Source organism: Petaurus breviceps, unplaced genomic scaffold, assembly GCF_028583685.1.
Source record: "Petaurus breviceps papuanus isolate PSGF00001 unplaced genomic scaffold, PetGlider_PUasm1.0 37, whole genome shotgun sequence".
NCBI lineage: Eukaryota > Metazoa > Chordata > Mammalia > Diprotodontia > Petauridae > Petaurus > Petaurus breviceps.
The window spans coordinates 101,268,204-101,273,099 of NW_027186296.1; the positions used below are offsets into that span (position 1 = coordinate 101,268,204).

The window sequence follows — 4,896 nt, forward strand, 5'->3', positions numbered from 1 at the left end:
TTTCTTCAGTTTTCACAAAAATCTGTTTTGAAATTGAGTCACAAAGTTTGTTTTCTTAATTTCTTCACAGAGTGATTCTTTGAAAATTTTCCCAAAGTACTTTGGAACCCTCCTTTGTTCCTATCACACCCTACCTTGTAATATACACATATAGAGAGAGATATATGTGTATTTGTATATATTTGTATTCATGCCTTATCTGTTGCTCCCCACCCTCCCAAAAAAGTATAGTAAGTTTCCTGAGGGCCAAGATGGTGATATTTCTCATCTTTATATCTTCAATACAATGTCTTGCACATAGTTGGCATTTAATAAATATTCCTTGATGTTTGACATATCAGATGTTACCAATTTTAGTGAAAACAGATAAATAAAGAAAGATTTGTTCACTTAGTGTTTCTTTCTAAGTAAACCTTATTATCTATTTCTTAAATTCCTTGATTAACTAAGTAAGCCCTTTGGAGTTTAGAAATGTTATCTTTAGAAATGTTATTCATGATTTTAAAAATCATTAGCTAAAATTATACAAATTAGAGTCTATTAATATGAAATGTCCTTATTTTAATCAGATGGAATTGCTATGTTTCTGCATCCCCTTCTGATATATTATGGAGTTTTAAATCATTTCATACTTGGCACCAAGTAGATACTTGTTTATAGACTGACCTTACCTTGATATTCAGAAGAATGCAAGTAAGACTATTTACTTCTATCCCATGGTGTAATAAGAAATAATCCTTAATCCCTGACAAGCTTGAAAAGCCAAAATGGTAATGTGTGATCAGCAAGAAAGAAATTGATCATTCTCTGCAAACCTCTTCAACCCTCCAGTCTCCAAAGAAAGGAATTAAGTTCCAGGGACAAAGTAATTAAAATGGAGTCCACAAGATATGAAAACAGAACAACTCTAGGTTAGGAAGAATTCCTATGAATTAACACTGGAGAATTTTAATACTTGGAGGGCTCATTCATAGCTGCCTTACCTCCTGTCTTCACAAACCCTCAGCAGACAGTTGAGTTGAAGAATTGCGCAGGACCAGGTCCCAGGTAGGGATCTCTTGCAGTTTCAGTGACTCTCTCCAATCAGTGACTCTCTCCAAATACCTCCCTCCTTGACCCTCAAGAAGCAGCAGGAACTTACTCTGCCCAGTACCATAAAGGAAAAGAAAAGAGCAAAAGAAGAAATTGGGTGAACAGAAAATGAAATTGTTCAAATGGCTAAATTAAGCCTGAGGGAAAAGCAACTGGAAATCTGTCTGGGGACAGTTACACATCCCAGAGGTTACTCATGGCAGTGACCCACTGAACTCAGTATCTCCCAGGAAAGGAAGCAGAGTAATCTCAGCCTCAGCAGTCTGCAGCACCAGAGATAAGGAAGAAGTCAGAAAGTAAGTAATGTGAAATACAAGAGACCAAAGACCAAAATTACAAAGATAACATGAGAAAAAAAAAAACCTTAACAAAAGCACAAATAGATAATGCAATAGACAAGATTCTAAAAGTAATAAGAAAAAAGAATAAATCTCTAAAACAAAATAAGAAGGATTCACAAATACTATCATAAGGAAAGTGAACAAATAATGCCTGGATGATGAAAGGAGGAACTGGAAGATAAGAAATAAAGGGCAACAGTATTGAACACATAAATTCTATGTGAGCTCAAGTGACTGACCATAAAGATGGGGCACACAGAAATCATTTAAGGATCATAGGTCCCCAGAAGAACACAAGTGACTAGAAGAAAGAACTTCTCATATGAAAAAAAGGCAAATTGAATGACACATTATTATTACATCACCACAAGAAATCAGAAAAGGAAACAGGATATCTTCCAAGAATTAATGTAGTTCATGCAGTAAACCAAAATGGGGCCTAATCATCAACGAAAGACAGGCAGACAGACACTCAACAAAAATATTCGTTTAAGGCATTGTCGCGGAACAATAGGTATCTCATGAATTCCAATAACCAGAGTCCCTGGATTTCAGTCTGAAAAGAATTCGTGGACCCAAGCAATCTTTAAGTCAGGAGGATATAAGCTTATTGTCATGCTTTACAGTAGGTAAGAGTTCTTAGGGAACCTGCAACTTTAAAGGGTTACAGTTTATAAAGAATAACCATAGTAAATCAGATGTCAATTATCTAACTAGGTGAGTCAGGGTGGGATTAGGGAGGAATTAAGGAGCAGTCAGTTCTTAAAGGAACATGCACTTTTAATATCTATTGTGCAGGTGTATTGCCCAGAATTCACTGGGAAATAGCCCAAGCAAGGCGGGGGCTACCTGGAGGTGTGGTTTTAGACTCGAAATGTCACTAAGCCAGCTAGCGGTCAGGGCTAACTAGGAAAACTCAGGTGGTCCTCATCAATGTCATGTTAGACAAGATAGATGTTGGGAATAAATTTATGTTCGAAACTAACAAGGGATACAGTATGTATATAATGAGCTAGGGAGTATACATGTGACTAAGTCTAGGATATATATGATAGATAGATACCTATACACAGCTGCTTCAGCCAGTACACAGTTGGGACAAACTACTAAATTCTAAAATTGCAGGTGACCACTGTAACAGGAAGAGAGATAAGTATTTTGTTAGGGCATGGTGCCCTTGAGCAAGGGAGAAACTGCCTGAAACAGTGTTTTGAGGCTAGGAAGAAATGTGATTTTGGAACTGGATGTGATTTTACAAACTGGTTCAAGCATAAGCACCCAAGCACCCCACCAGCATTACTTAGAGAGAAAAAAAGGGAACAGATTTGACCAGCAAATATCCTAAATGCAAGCACAAAAAAGGCAGATAACTACAATTATTAACAAAAAAATAAGTAACAAAAAGAATTGTCTCAATTTTATAGATTATTGGTTTATTTTTAAAAAGAGCTAAGGGGAAAGAAAGAAAGACCATCAAGAGGTAAAAGGGGAGCTGAAGATTTCAAGAAAACTTAATTCAGGAGAAGCAAAATTGGAAGAGTTGGATTGAGCCACTAGGGAATAATCCCTTGACCTACCCCCAGGCCAAGTAGAACATACTCTCTTCTATAGGAGGGAATAGGAGAGTAGGAAGAAAATCAGTGATATATTAATACTAAGTTCGTGGTTGAACCATGAAGGAATGATGGTTTTTACTGTCTATTAGCAAGGAAGAGGACTTTAGATGAAATGAAGGGTATAGGAAAGGGACTGGATATAGGAGGATATAACCCCACACAGAATGGGATTGAAGAGCATTTTTATATGTGATGGAGTTGTGGGCCTACAGAGAGAAAGGGAGCAGTTAAAACTTGGGAGAAAACCTGTGTATTGGAAGTCCATCTTCTCCAAGAGATTGTTGTGCCTTTGTAGGAATTATTCTATCCCAGGAAAAGGAATGTATGACCTTCTAAATAAAACTGGGTTAGGGACAACATAGAGCCAAAGAAGGAATGGCCTTGAGGATAGAAAATGATCATAGAGAAGAGCCTGAACTTCATGATTGAAAGCATGAGGTAAGGGGGGCGGAGCCAAGATGGCAGAGTAGAAGCACGACTCTCTCGCGGCTCCGGCTTCCACCCTCCCCAATCCATGTAAAAAGGGGACTCTAAACAAACTTTGGAGCTGCAAAACCCACAAAATGACACAGAGAAGCTAACCTCCCTCTGAGAACAGCCCGGCAGGCCGGCAGGAATCGGCCAGCCCAACGCTCTGGGAGCCGAGCCCAGCCCCACACCGAGGCTTTAGCCCCAGGGTGGGCCTGACCAGCCGCCAGCCAGAGGGACTCCAGATCAGCAGCAGCTGTGGCCTTTTCCAGATTTATCAATACATAGATGCGAAGGACAAGGTGAGAGGCCAGTGCATTCTGGACTTTGGGACCCAGTAAGTGGGACTGCGTGGCTTTTACCCCCAGGGCGAGAAACCACTGAGACACCGGCACAGCCTGCCAGCTCCACGTGGTGGCTTCAGCTCCTGGCCTGCAGAGTGTAGGGGGACCAAGCACCAGTCTGAGGGGTAATCGCTCTTGCTTTAACCTGCTTGGATCTGGATTGCAGTCTAGGGTGGAGGTCCTGGGGTGTGTGTCCAGCTTGCCAGAGTGTGTGGAGACCTCAGAGAGGGCACCCATCTAATACCTCCGGCAGCTGAGAAAACTCCAGCGTTTGGGACGAAAACTCCCCTGTCTGGTGGCAGAGTCCTACTGTGGCAAAAAGCCCAAAAGTCAAATCATTGAGTGGCAAAATGAGCAGGCAAAGGAAACAAGGCAGACAGAAGATTCCAACATTACACTCCTATTTTGGGGATAAGAAGGAGCAAGGCATGGAACAGGAGGAAATAAGTGAAGTCAGAACTCCTGCACCAAAAGCTTCAAAGGAAAATACAAGCTGGTTACAAGCCATAGAGGACCTTAAGAAGCAGATAAGAGAAGTGGAGGAAAAATTGGGAAGAGAAATGAGAACAATGCAAGAAAATTATGAAATGAGAGTCAACAGCCTGACTGAAGAAAATAACACTTTAAAAAACAGACTGACTCAAATGGCAAAGGAGGCTCAAAAAGGCAATGAGGAGAAGAATGCCTTAAAAAGTCAAATTTGCCAGATGGAAAAAGAATCTCAAAAGCTCACTGAGGAGAATCATTGCTTCAGAATTAGATTGGAGCAAATGGAAGCTAATGACTTTATGAGAAATCAAGATGCTGTTAAACAGATCCAAACAAATGAAAGAATAGAAGGCAATGTGAAATATCTCATGGGAAAAACCACTGACCTGGAAAATAGATCCAGGAGAGATAATTTAAAAATTATTGGACTGCCTGAGAGCCATGACCAAAGTAAGAGCCTGGAAAGCATCCTCCAGGAAGTTCTCAAAGAAAACTGCCCTGATGTTTTAGAACCAGAGGGCAAAATAGAGGTTGAAAGAATCCACC

General features: G+C 40.3%; 2 protein-coding genes across 4 annotated transcripts in view; both read left to right on the forward strand.

Annotated features, from left to right (window-relative positions):
* The window catches only part of DMBT1 (deleted in malignant brain tumors 1), a 495,581-nt gene that overhangs the window by 406,351 nt on the left and 84,334 nt on the right, over nt 1-4,896 (forward strand).
* BUB3 (BUB3 mitotic checkpoint protein) overlaps nt 1-4,896 on the forward strand; it is a 555,213-nt gene that overhangs the window by 120,948 nt on the left and 429,369 nt on the right. The window lies entirely within an intron of this gene.